The following is a 14,912-nucleotide window of genomic DNA, read 5'->3' on the forward strand; positions in this document are numbered from 1 at the left end:
ACGCGCAGAGCCGGGGGCGGCTTGGCCAGCAGGGAGCTGGGCTGAGCAGCTCTTGGGCCTCGGGGTGGGTGGCCGTCTGCTGTGCACCCCTCAGCCAGGCGACCTTCAGAGCTTCCCTGCTCTGCCTCTAAGTCGATCCCTCCTGGGCCTCCAGAACCTGTGCTCTCCAGGGATTTGCCTTGAAGGGGCGGCGCGGTTGGCGCTCAGCTCCAACTTTTCCCAAGCAGGCTGGCTGACTCCGAAGAGCCTTAGAGCAGGTGGGAGGAAAGTGGGCTGCCAGAGCGGCCCGGGGGTGGGGGCCCTTTCCACCTCCACCCAGCTTGGGTCACCTGGCTCAGGGCCTTCCCTCCTGCTTCGGGGAGGCTGCTGCAGGGGCTGGAGGACAGAGCTCAGGAGCAGCCACAGTGGTGGGGTCCAGGTGGGCCAGGAGCCTGCAGTGAGGGGATCTGAGACTTTTGGGATTGGGTCCTGTGTAAGGAAGGTCTTGCTAATGGCTGAAACTGCCGGTGGTGGGAGGGAGAAGGGCTGCCTGGGCAGAAAACGCCCTTGAGATACCAGCTCCCTCCCATGTCACACAGCTCTGGTCCTTGATAACCCCCCTGTAGGACAAGGCAACTCCCCAGGGCCCCGTCATCACTGACCACAGGAGCGGTGCCCAGCACCCAGGAGTTCCCCGAGGGTCTAGGTTTGTTTCACCCCATCCACACTCACGCTCACACAGGCTCATGAAAGGGCACACCTGTTTTGGTCTCTTTCCCCTCCAAACCCACAGTATGGGCCAAAGCTGCGCCTATGTTCAGAGCTCCTGAATAGCAGCTTGTGTAAATTGGACCCTGCCCCACCTGGTTCGTTCTTAGACATGGTATCTTTGTGAAGCACAAGGAGCCCCCAGTCACTGGGAAGAGGAATTTTGGCCTCTGTACTCCTCAGAAGTCCTAAGTGCCCCAGTCAGATGCCCTGAGTCGTTGTGGCATCTGGGACTCCCTGGAGATGGGCACGTTGGTGGGGGGGTATCCATCTTGTTGTTGATGGGGGGCACCCATCTTCCCTGTATTTTGGGGGAGGATGGGAGGGGACCTTCCCAGGAAGAGAGTGGAGAGAGGATACTGTTAGTTTGGAGTAGGACAGCTGGTTTAGCAACCCTAAGCCCCAGCCACACAGGTGTTCCTAAGACATAGGTATTCCTAAGACACAGGTATTCCTAAGACACAGGTATTCCTAAGACACAGGTGTTCCTAAGACACAGGTGTTCCTAAGCTGCCCGCAGCGCCCCTCACTGCTGCTGCCACCAGTGCTGGAAATGAGAGCAGCGCACCTGTCTGTCCCTAGAGCTGACTCATCATGGCCCTGCTGAAGAGTGAGGGGTGTGTGTGTGTGTGTGTGTGTGTGTGTGTAAGACAGAGAGGGAGGGAGAAGGAGGGAGGTAGGGGAACATGGAGAGAAGGAGCCAGGAGTTGGGATAAACCTGGTGCCTGGTCATGTGTTTCATCAGCAGTGGCTCTTAACTCCGTGTGGCATCTATGCTGCTGCTCCCCACAGGCAGGTGAGCAGAGCGCCAGTTGTGTCGAAGGTGATGATGTTGGCTAACCAAACTCACAACCAACCCATAATCTCTCTTGGGGGGACACTCCCCATATGTAATACAGTTAAAGAAGGCCAGGAAAGGAAAAGAAATTCCTTAGCTTATACATTTTTAAAATTATATCTTGAACTTATTTTAATAGAATAAAATGCTAAAAATAAAGATCAATATACGTAGCTTGCATGTGTATGCTATTTTGTATAAGAATTCCACTGCTGTCACCAACATCCCCATTTCAGAGACTGAACTTGCAGAAAAATTGGAAAGAACATTTTCTAATTAAATTGACAACAATCAGAAAATACAGTGGACAGCTGGACAATCAGTGGAGCTTCAAGAAAACTGGCTGACACGTATGGATGTAAACATGGAACGTCATGGCTGCATGACTCCTAGACGTTGGGAAGCTGCTTTTTTTTCTAACAATGGTTTTTATGCTAAAATTGGGAAAAAAATATTTAAGATTTTTCAACTTTTGGTTTGTTTGCCCAAAGATCATTTTTTACCATTTGAAAGTTGCTCATTTATTCAAAGCTTTATACCATTAGTAGGTAATAATATAAGCAAATGGATGAAATCTTCATGAGAAAAGCTTGGTTAAAAATACTTCCAGCAGTACAAGGTATTTGGACATGGGTGGGGTTAGATGCCAAAAAGAACCCATTCTCCCCTCCAAAACAGCCCACATGCCTGGATGTGTTTAGGAGATGGGAAGCCAGGCCAAAATGCATTTCATAGGCCCAGGCATGGCACAGTCAGCTTCAGACTCATTATCCCAAAGAAGCATTTTCTCATAGCAAAGAAACTGTTGAAATCAAAACAAGAAAACAGAGCAATGCAGCTTGTGGTCACTTTATGGTTAAATACTTTCTTCTGGCCAGGGCTTGGTGAACTTGACCACAGTCCCTAGAGCTCACTGCACGCAGGCAGCAGAAGGACCGGGTCCTGTTGGTCCGGCCAGGTCACTGCTGCCAGGAGGCTAGGAGGGTGCTCTGACCCCGGGGCTCTGAGTCCACTGTGGCACTCAGACCCCATCTGCTCCCCTGCCCTGTCCCTTTTTTTTCTTTTCTTTCTTCTTTTTTTTTTTTTTTTTTTTGCCTTTGGAATCATGAATCCTGCAGCCAATTCCAAAAGTAATTGTGAGACTTCAACAAAAGGAATACCTCAGCATCATGGCATAGACATATGGCAGTATGCTATTGGAATATCCAATTTTTAGTATGAACAACTTGGTGGCACTGAATAGTTTCAAATATAGGAGCAAGCTTCAAAATTCAGAAGTGAAAGACAATTAAAACATGCCAAAATATCGGGTGATTAGGAATTCTTTGCATTGCCAAGCAGCAGTGGAATTTCCTAGTGACTGAAAATCAGAGAGAATAATAATACGGGAAACTGTAATCTGCCCTAGAAACATTTGGTCACTGGGTAAATTATCCCCATACAAAGAGGAACCATTCATGAAGAAGATTCATTTGTTAGAAATGTTTTTTAAAGTGCCATAGTGTTTTAAAAGTGAACATTGGATTTCAAGATGGGGTGCCCATTTCACATATTGATTAAACACAGAGTATGTTTATTTCTGATGAAAAAGTTTTGCATTTTAGCAATGCTGCCTTGGGATAGTAATCAACCTTTAATCTTTAGTCTCCTAAAATGTATCTGCTGGTCAAGTGACGTTTTTCATTCAAAGAAATACCATTATAGTGATTATTAGAACTCTTCAGTGAAACAGAACGCTGAAGTTCATCCCCATTTTGCAGATAGAAAAGCCAAGTTAAGGGGCTAAATGATCTCCAGAAGCTAAACTGATGAGAGCTAAAAGGGACTCCAGATGTACCTGCAACCTTTACATGCCTCATATTCAGAAATGCATCTACTGATGGACACACACCCCCCCCCCCCCACACACACACACCCCACCCACGGAGCCCCATCTTGGGGAGGATTTTCACAAATTACACCAACCACTCTCCACACCTAAAGGCATAGTATTTTCAAATAACCCATTGAGTTCAGGATTTGACTCCAGGTAAGAGAGTAACATGTGAAACCACCATAGAATGCAATAGAGGTTGAGTCACTTGTATCCTAATAAAATGTGACTTGTTCAATCTATCTCTTTTGAGTGTTAACTATGTGGTATTAAGTCATACAGTGAATAAGCTGAGCCTGTTGCTACCCTCACAGAGCCTCCATCCAGTGGTCGGAACAAAGATGAGTGAAGAATTACAGACTGGACATGGTTTTGTGGCTCTATAAGGATTACTTATAGATGATCAAGTCATCAACCATCTACTTGTAAACACAAGTATCATATTATGTCTTGTACGCAGACCCCAGTGTGTTCCACACCCTGCTAACTCAGGAAGTGTTTGATTTCTCAGTTTCATAACTTCACTGTGATTTTAGGCAGGGAGTTAAGCACTGCCCCGGGCTGGTGTAGGTCCCATCTGTTCACTTTTCCACAGTGTCATTTAGGAACTTTAAAACCTGTCCTCATATTAGAAGATCTGTCATTTGGCAGTGACAGGGGAGGCAATTAATGTGGCCAGAGTTGGCCGTTCCCCAGGGCTTCTGAGTGTGCAGTCCTTTGGTGCATCTCCCATCTATAGGGTAAAGTTTTTAGAGCTCTTTTTCTTTTAATCTAATTTGAATTTGCTAACCAATGTTATTCAGGGCTAACTGCTGGGTACTTGGAATAAACTGCTTTCTTTGGTCAGATTTCATCAGTGGCTGAACACACAGAATGGAAAATATCTTTAGTTTCACCCATTTCATAGAGGGCAATAAATAGTATATTAAATTGGACCTTCACCAAGAAAAGAAAGAAAGAAAAGAAAATTGGAGTTGCGTCCCTGCTGTAATCTAGAGCAAATTAAACTTATAAATCATTGAGTCTTTCTCTACCCCTAAGAGTCACCCATTCATCCACCAGACAGATTGAAGGTCAAGGAAGGTGTCAGGGACTCTGTTAGATGCTTCCTGTGCATTTTTCATTAAGCCTTCACAACAACCCAGTGATTTCCCTATTATTATCCCCATTTTACTTATGGGGAAACTGAGGCTCAGACCAGTTAAGTGTCTTGTTTCTCAGAGGCTACAGATAATATTGAAATTCATCAGTAGGAACCTTCCTACCCTTTGTTCCTGACTTTTCTGCCTCCCACTTCATCCCTTAGGTCCTAGAGAGACCTCACTTTTCCAGACTCCTTCTGACAATCCAGGTCCAAGTTCTGTGCCCTTTGGTGTGTTCTTGGGGGCCCTGGATGGATTGCACCACACCCGCAGAAGACCGAGTACCTTCCTGCCTCTTCTCCTATGGTTTCTGTGGGAAGAGAACAGCCTGCCTTCTTCTAGAGTAACATCCCTAGAGCCAGGGAGACTGTGGACAGGTGGTAGCAGTTGAACGATGGACTGACTGACTGACTGACTGACGGAATGAATGAATGAATGAGTACATGTGTGAGTGAGTACACCTGTACCCTCAGCTTTTCATAAACACTTCTGCCCACCACCCAGCCCCCAGCCTCCTGTGATGGGTCTGATTCTTCCTTACCCAGGGCCAGGCCTGCTGCTGGACCCTATAGATACAACACTGAGTGGGCCAAGCCCAGGAGGCCATTGCTGTTGAATACCCATGCTGGAGGGCTGTGTGCCATGCTAGGGGAATTCGGAGTGGGCGCAGAGCTGGGGAATAGGAATATTCAGAGACAATATTGATAGTGAGGCCAGTAGGGTTTGGTTAGTCCATATAAGTTTCACTTCGAACGTGAAAGCCATCATAATAATGTAAATTATGTCCTTGAGAATCTAGGCTGACACCCCTGCTTTCACGTGTTGATCAGTGGTCAGACATGTAAGATATGTATATATATATTTTTTTTGGTTTTTTGATTTTTTTGAGACGGCGTCTCGCTCTGTCGCACAGCTTGGAGTGCAGTGGCGTGATCTTGGTTCACTGCAAGCTCCACCTCCCGAGTTCGTGCCATTCTCCTTCCTCAGCCTCCTGGGTAGCTGGGACTACAGGCGCCTGCCACTGTACCCGGCTAATTTTTCGTATTTTTAGTAGAGACGGGATTTCACCATATTAGCCAGGATGGTCTCGACCTCCTGACCTCATGATCCACCCGCCTCGGCCTCCCAAAGAGATATGAATATTTTTATCGGAGGGATGGTTTGTTATTTGCCAATGATATCCAAATATTTTCCAGATCACCCTTCCCCTTTCCTGCTGCACTACCTGGATCTAAACTTCCTCATCCAGAACAGGCCTTAGCTCCCAAGGAGGCAGGAAGAATTTGAGGTCAGGAATGGAGTCAAGCTTGTGTGCTCCTTTCACAGGGCCAGAGCACAACCAGACTGAAAGATGAGAGAGGCATTGAAGATGCTTGCAAGGGATCATTTTTACTGCCTTCTAGAGGTGTTGAGGAGTCGCCTGTCCCCAGGCCCCTAATCCGGTCTGGCAATCCATCACCTGCACTGAGGCCTCCAGACCTGCATGCACGGGTGGTTCCGATCTGCCTAAGGCACTCGTTCCCTTCGACACCTGACCTAAACAACTCCACCCGCTTTGACTGAACCTCCCTTTGCTAGGCTGAGACCACTTTACTCTGAGAAGCCTAAGGGCAGGTCAGGTTATGGGAAGAAGATGGACTTCTGGAGTGAGTAGAATTAATACTTTAATGGAAGGTTTCTGTTTCAGCATTCTTGAAAAGTGTGGAGCTTCATTCTCTATGTTCTTTTTGTAATCCCGAATGGTATAGACTGCCTTCTTGCTCTATTTGTAATTGACTACTTTGATTTAAAAAATTTTTTTTCCTTTTTGCTAAAAAGAATAGACTATATTGCATATTTCAATTGGAGGAAATTAAAGGCAGTTTGGTATACTGTTTAAATAATGCAACATCTAAGAAAGAAGTTGCAAGGGGAGGAAGAGGGAAAACTTAAATAATCATTTGCTATGCAGTTCTGAAGAAATACTTTGCTTCTAGTTTTTTTTTTTTTTTTTTTTTGCCATTCACTATTGCTTTAATTTCTCTACAATGCCCTGCTTAGTATATATAATAGGTGAAAGAAAATTTGAGACATAAAAATTTAAGAATCTATAACAATAATACTCTTTTATTAGCAAGTTTATTTTTGTTATCATTGGTGAGAATATTTTCTTCATTTTCAGGTTGAGAATGTGTAAGGCTGTTAGTACGCATAACGACATCTCCGCATTCACTGCAGGAACAAAATTAAAATGAGATTTATAACAGGAAAAAACCATACATTTTCAAGTAACTGGTAAGATGGATGCTCGCACATTCTGACCTGTCAGGAGGGACCCACTCTTGAGCTCAGATTTCACACAGGTTCATTCACACAGCCCATCAAATCTCCCTTGATGGCCTAATGGGGGGCACACAGTGAAACAGACTTTTAGCACAGCTGAGTGTAGAATGATGAGTCTTTGCTGAGATGTCCAGTTTACCATCCACCAGAGCAGTCTTTCACGAAACCAGACACGGTGTTGTGGCCTTTGAGAAATTGAGATGTCCCATTTAGGGGTGATGTGTTGTGTGCTTTATAAATGTTCTTGCACAACAGACTGAGTGAAATCTCCGAGACAGAGCAAAAGTTTAGAGCTGGATTGTTGTATTCAGGAATGCAGACACCTACAGCTGCAGCTAAATGTTTCTAAGACGCAGCACACTGGCTTGAGTAAAGTTAGGGTGATGAGGACATTTCAGTGAGTGACTACTAAGAGCAGAGATTTATAGATATGATTTCTAATAAAAACTCATAGTCCATTTAAGTATTACTAGCTTAGCTTTACAAATGAAAAAAACTAGGGCTCAGAAGGGTAAGGTGAATTGCCCAAAGGGGAAGGACTGGGGAGGACTAACATTTTTTTTTTTTTAATGTAACAATACTACTTTTAATTTTTTCTCACAAACATGTTTTTAAAAATTCACTAGATATATGTAGTTTTTTTAATAAATATACTTTAAGTGTCAGGGTACATGTGCACAACATGCAGGTTTGTTACATAGGTATACATGTGCCATGCGGGTTTGCTGCACCCATTAACTCATCATTTACATTAGGTATTTCTCCTAATGCTGTCCCCCCCTCCCCCCAACCCCCACCCCACAACAGGCCCCGGGGTGTGATTTTCCCTACCCTGTGTCCAAGTGTTCTCATTGTTCAATTCCCACCTATGAGTGAGAACATGCAGTGTTTGGTTTTCTGTCCTTGTGATAGTTAGCTCAGAATGATGATTTCCAGCTTCATCCATGTCCCTGCAAAGGACATGAACTCATCCTTTTTTATGGCTACATAGTATTCCATGGTGTATATGTGCCACATTTCTTAATCCAGTCTATCATTGATGGACATTTGGGTTGGTTCCAAGTCTTTGCTATTGTGAAGAGTGCTGCAGTAAACATACGTGTGCATGTGTCTTTATAGTAGCATGATTTATAATCCTTTGGGTATATGCCCAGTAATGGGATGACTGGGTCAAATGGTATTTCTAGTTCTAGATCCTTGAGGAATCTCCACACTGTCTTCCATGATGATCGAACTAGTTTACACTCCCACCAACAATGTAAAAGGGTTCCTATTTCTGCACATCCTCTCCAACATCTGTTGTTTCCTGACTTGTTAATGATTGCCATTCTAACTGGTGTGAGATGGTATCTCATTGTGGTTTTGATTTGCATTTCTCTGATGACCAGTGATGATGAACATTTTTTTCATGTGTCTCTTGGCTGCATAAATGTCTTCTTTTGAGAAGTGTCTGTTCATATCCTTTGCCCACTTTTTGATGGGGTTATTTTTTTCTTGTAAATTTGTTTAAGTTCTTTGTAGATTCTGGATATTAGCCCTTTGTCAGATGGGTAAATTGCAAAAATTTTCTCCCATTCTGTAGGTTGCCTGTTCACTCTGATGGTAGTTTCTTTTGCTGTGCAGAAGCTCTTTAGTTTAATTAGATCCCATTTGTCTATTTTGGCTTTTGTTGCCGTTGGTTTTGGTGTTTTAGTCATGAAGTCCTTACACATGCCTATGTCCTGAATGTTATTGCCTAGGTTTTCTTCTAGGGTTTTTATGTTTTTAGGTCTAACAGTTAAGTCTTTAATCCATCTTGAATTAATTTTTGTATAAGGTGGAAAAAAGGGATCCAGTTTTAGCTTTCTACATCTGGCTAGCCAGTTTTCCCAGCACCATTTATTAAATAGGGAATCCCTTTCCCATTTCATATTTTTGTCAGGTTTGTCAAAGATCAGATGGTTGTAGATGTGTGCTGTTGTTTCTGAGGCCTCCATTCTGTTCCATTTGTATATATATTTGTTTTGGTACTAGTACCATGCTGTTTTGGTTACTCTAGCCTTGTAGTATAGTTTGAAGTCAGGTAGCATGATGCCTCCAGCTTTGTTCTTTTGGCTTAGGATTGTCTTGGCAATGCAGGCTCTTTTTTGGTTCCATATGAACTTTAAAGAAGTTTTTTCCAATTCTGTGAAGAAAGTCATTGGTAGCTTGATGGGGTTGGCATTGAATCTATAAATTACCTTGGGCAGTATGGCCATTTTTCATGATATTGATTCTTCCTATCCACGAGCATGAAATACTCTTCCATTTGTTTGTGTCCTCTTTTATTTCATTGAGCAGTGGTTTGTAGTTCTCCTTGAAGAGGTCCTTCACATCCTTTGTAAGTTGGATTCCTAGGTATTTTATTCTGTTTGAAGCAATTGTGAATGGGAGTTCACTGATGATTTGGCTCTCTGTTGGTCTGTTCTTGGTGCATAGGAATGCTTGTGATTTTTGCCATTGATTTTGTATCCTGAGACTTTGCTGAAGTTGCTTATCAGCTTAAGGAGATTTGGGGCTGAGACGATGGGGTTTTCTAAATATACAATCATGTCATCTGCAAACAGGGACAATTTGACTTCCTCTTTTTCTGATCGAACACACTCTATTTCTTTCTCCTGCCTGATTGCCCTGGCCAGAACTTCCAACACTATGTTGAATAGGAATGGTGAGAGAGGGCATCTCTGTCTTGTGCCGGTTTTCAAAGGGAATGCTTCCAGTTTTTGCCCATTCAGTATGATATTGGCTGTGGGTTTGTCATAAATAGCTCTTATCATTTTGAAATGCATTCCATCAATACCTAGTTTATTGAGAGTTTTTAGTATAAAGGGCTGTTGAATTTTGTCAAAGGCCTTTTCTGCATCTATTGAGATAATCATGTGGTTTTTGCCATTGGTTCTGTTTATGTGATGGATTACAATTATTGATTTGCATATGTTGAACCAGCCTTGCATCCCAGGGATGAAGCAGACTTGATGGTGGTGGATAAGCTTTTTGATGTGCTGCTGGATACAGTTTGCCAGTATTTTACGGAGGATTTTTGCATCAATGTTCATCTGGGATATTGACGTAAAATTCTCTTTTTTTATTGTGTCTCTGCCATGCTTTGGTATCAGGATGATGCTGGCCTCATAAAATGAGTTAGGGAGGATAGGGAGGACCAACATTTAACATTTAAAACCAGACTTGTCTGACCCCAAAGTTCATGTTTTCCCTGCTGCTGTCTGCATGGCCTTTCTATGTAATAAATGGAGATGACTGAGAAACGCTGTGTTCTTGGTCCTAAAGCTCTGATCTAGAGACCTTAATCTGTTGTGTCCTCTTATGAAAGATCAAATACAGGATAGAAACATGATTAACTTTGGATTTATTATAAACAAGTATAATTTAGTTTTAAAAATAGAAGTATGACTGTTCTTTATTATAAAAATAGTAGGCATGATTTTAAAAATTAAGAGAGACTACTAAATGAATACAATCTATAGCTTCCAAACAGGAGAGATGGAACAAAAAAATTGCAGCAGGAAATTTTAAATTATTTATCATATCTGGCCTACCACCTATTTTTGTATGATCTATGAGCTAAGATTCGTTATTACATTTCCTAATGGTTGAAAAAACTCAAAGTCCAGGCGCTGTGGCCCATGCCTGTAATCCCAACACTTTGGGAAGCTGAGATGGGTGGGTAACTTGAGGTTGGGAGTTCGAGATCAGCCTGGTCAACATGAGGAAACCCCGTCTCTACTAAAAATACAAAAAATTAGCTGGGTTTGATGGTGTGCGCCTATAATCTCAGCTACTTGGGAGGCTGAGGCACGAGAATTGTTTGAACTTAGCAGGCAGAGGTTGCAGTGAGCCAGTATCACACCACTGCACTCCAGCCTGGGTGACAGAGTGAGTCTCCACCTAAAAACAAATAAACAAACAAACAAACAGAAACAAAAAACAAAAAACTCAAAAGAAGAATATTTCATCATGACATGTGAAAATTCTATGAAATTAAAATCCCGGTGCCCATAAATATAGTTTTGCTGGAACATGGCATGCCCATTCATTTGTAGGCAATCCATGGTTGCTTTAGTGCTATGTGGGCAGAATTGGGCAGTCCCATCATGGAACTCATGGCTTTCTCCTGGCCATACACGGAAAGTTTTGAATGGAATAGGACTTGTCACCATACTGGACAGGTCACCAAAAGTCATGGCCTGTCAACACATGTGGCTCTTGAGATGCTATGCTATAGCATATAACATGTAGCATATAGCTTTATATGCTGCAGTCGTGGCTATAGCATATGGCATATAGCACAGCATCTCAAGAGCCACACGCGTTGACAGGCCACGACTTTTACTGGTGCATACTCATCACGTCAAAACAAGAAAAGAAGAAAAAAGTGGACTTTACATGTTGCAATTTTAAGGCAAGGTAGAGTATTACTGAGTCAGCTGGCTAAGCTAAGCCTTGTGTTTCTTAGGCAATGATGTCATGCTGCAGCTCCAAGAACCCACCATCCACCAGCATGGCCAGATTAGGCACCCCTCACAACACTGCTTCTCATGGCAGCTATGGTGAGGGAAACAAGGTCGTTAGAACAGGCTCTCTCTCACCACAGTACAATTTCTTTACAGAGTGAAGAAAATGGACTGGGTGCAGTAGCTCACACATGTAATCCCAGCACTTTGGGAGGCCGAGGCAGACAGATGGCCTGAGTCCAGGAGTTTGAGACCAGCCTGGGCAATATGGCAAAAATATCTCTAAAAAAAAACAAAGAAAAGAAAAAGAAAGAAGGAGAGAGAAAGGAAGGAAGGAAGGAAGGAAGGAAGGAAGGAAGGAAGGAAGGAAGGAAGGAGGGAGGGAGGGAGGGAGGGAGGGAGGGAGGGAGGGGGAGGGAGGGAGGGAGGAAGGAAGGAAGGAAGGAAGGAAGGAAGGAAGGAAAGAAGGAAGGAAGGAAGGAAGGAAGGGAAAGAAAGAAAGAAAATGAAAAAAGGCTATGACCACAGTAAGTTTCCAAGTGTCTCCTTTGTTGGCCAAGCAGGGAATACCATTTACCCATGGGAAGTAAATTAAGTCATATTTGATTGCAGCAGTTAAATAAATGTGCCCAGAAGTTGTCTAGGAAAAATAAACTTGTTTAGAAGTATTAGCTTTTGTCCTCAACTTTGTTCTGTTATAATTATATATTACCATTAGAACACCATCAATACGAATTTTGTGGAAACTTGTTTTCTCTGTTGTTGTGTAAGCATCACAATGCATCTTTGCCTCTGCCCCTTGGTACACAAAGCCCAAAATGTTTGCCATCTGCCCTTTATAGAAAATAACTGCTTATTCCTGACCTATCAGATAATAGAAAAAGATAATGGGAAAAAATAGTTAACAGCAAACAAAATAAGATGACAGCAGTTAGTCCAAACATGTAATTAATCATAACAAATATAAATTGTTGAATTCTTCTAATAAAGACAGAGGATTGGATATGTATTTTTTATCTAGATATATGTTGCTGACAAGAAATAGATGTAGAATAAGACCTCAAAAAAAATTGAAAATAAAGAAACAGAAGAAGACATAGCAGGCACATTCTAACCAAAATAAAGCTATAGTGATGTTAATTTTTAAAAATATAATTTAAGTAAAAAATGCTAATATGGATAAAGAAGAAACCAACATAATAATAAAAATAATTGACCATAAGGAAGATACGGGAATACAGCAAACAACAGGGAATAAAGAAAAACTGACAGAAACAGATCCATTTAAGAAATCCACAGAATAGTCAGTTTGAACTCACTTTTACCTAGTAGATCAAACAGACAAAAAATAATGAAAGGTTATAAGGTTATAGATTTGAACACCAAAATTACCAAACATGGTATCATAGATACAGAGGCATGTACCAAATATGATAATAACATACAGTCTTTACAAGTAAAATATAGTGGTTTATTTTATTTTATAAGTTAACCACAGTCTAGGTCCTAAGTGGAAATCTCAACAATGATTTTTAAAAAGCCCTTTTATCATATAGATAATGTTCTCTGATCACAACGCAATTAAATTAGAAATCAACAATAAAAGATCATTAAAAATGTTTGGACACTAGCATCAATTCTTAACATTCTGAAATTAAAATTTTTAAAAATTGCATGGGTTAAAGAGAGAATAGAAACAAACAATGGTGAAAGTGCTGGTAGTGAGGCATGGTGGTTCACGCCTGTAATCCCAGGACTTTGGGAGGCCAGGGCAGGAGGATCACTTGAGCTCCAGAGTTCAAGACCAGCTTGGGCAACATAGTGAGACCTCATCTCTACTAAAAAAAAAAAAAATTAGTCTGGCATGGTGGTGCATAACTGTAGTCCCAGCAACTCAACAGGCTGAGGCAGGAGGATGGCTCAAGGCCAGAAGACTGAGGCTGCAGTGATCAAATCACTACATTCCATACTGAGCAACACAGTAAGAACCTGTCAAGCAAAAAGAAAAACTACTTGTGAGATGATTGATAGAAGTAGATATTTAGCAGTATGTTTAATGAGTTATTTAGAGAAAAGAGTATCAAAATAATTCAGTTACATTTTAAATAAAAGAAAAATTATTTCAAAAAACAAGAAGAATGGAGATCATAACAGTAAGAATAAACTAATAAAATAAAAAACAGGCCTGGTGCGGTGGCTCATGCCTGTAATCCCAGCACTTTTGGGAGGCTGAGGCAGGCAGATCACCTGAGGTCAGGAGTTCAAGATCAGCCTGGCCAACATGGCAAAACCCCATTTTACTAAAAAATAAATAAAAAATAAAAAATAAATTAGCCAGGTGCAGTGGCTCACACCTGTAATCCCAGCTACTCAGGAGGCTGAGGCAGGAGAATTGCTTGAACCCAGGAGACAGAGATTGCGGTGAGCCAAGATCGCGCCATTATACTCCAGCCTGGGTGACAGAGCAAGACTCCATTAAAAAAAAAAAAAAAAGGAAAAAAGAAAAGAAAACAATAGAAATGATCAACAGACCCAAGTGTTGGTACTTTGAAAAATAAAGAAAGCAGGCAGAAGGTCAGAAAGACGGAGAGGAAAGAAGAAGGAAATCAACGAACATTCTTGAAAAGATGAGTCCCTCCCACCATCCTGTCCCTGAGAGGCTGGCTGTCCTCAAAAGCCCAGTGCCATACATTTTCTCTGCTTGCTCCACATCTGTCTCCAAGGGTCACACTGGTGTCTACTGCTTCAGCTCATCTCCTCCTCCAGTCCTTTGCCTACATTACCACCCTACTTACATTTTTAATGTTCCCTTATTATTCTTAAAATATCATGAATATAAGATAAAGTCCACATTTCTCACCATGCATACAAGATCCTTTACCATCTGGTCACCAACTCCCTGCTCATCTTTCCATTCTCATCTCCATAACTCCTCCCATCCCTTGCCAACTGTGCTGGGGCCGGTCCCTTTGCCCACAGTGTCCTTGCTCTCTCCTTGTGTCCCATGGAACCCCTAATAATCCTTAAGCAGCTCGCTCATCTTTCCTTAATTCCTAGGCAAAATGAATTCATTCCTTTTCCATGTTTACACACATGCACACTTTCTGTGATGTTTAACTCTCTAAGGTGATTATAAATATATATTTTTTCTCTTCTGCTAAAAAATATGTGGCTTTTTAGGAGACACATCTCACCCTCAGATACTTCTTGTGGCCTGACAAGCCAGTGGCATACAGTAAGCAGTAAGCATTAGTTCTCACACCAAGAAACCATATGAAAATTGAAATGTTTGATTAGTATTTGTTGCAAGAAAATTGAAATATTTCATCAATATTTGTTGCAAAAAAACAATGTTTGCTATTAAAATGGAAGGATCTGGACTTTTCACTGACTTTTATTTTTATCCTGGCCTTGAGATTACCTGGTTGATTTCCAGGTTTACTCTTGCCCACCTGACACCCTTATCATATCCTCATTAGAAATACACTAAGCAAGCAACC

General features: G+C 42.0%; 1 protein-coding gene across 2 annotated transcripts in view; it reads left to right on the forward strand.

Annotated features, from left to right (window-relative positions):
• The window catches only part of LOC126962584 (peptidyl-prolyl cis-trans isomerase A-like), an 890,552-nt gene that overhangs the window by 316,369 nt on the left and 559,271 nt on the right, over nt 1-14,912 (forward strand). The gene's annotated exons all lie outside the window — the stretch shown is intronic.

This window comes from Macaca thibetana, chromosome 9, assembly GCF_024542745.1.
Source record: "Macaca thibetana thibetana isolate TM-01 chromosome 9, ASM2454274v1, whole genome shotgun sequence".
Lineage (NCBI taxonomy): Eukaryota > Metazoa > Chordata > Mammalia > Primates > Cercopithecidae > Macaca > Macaca thibetana.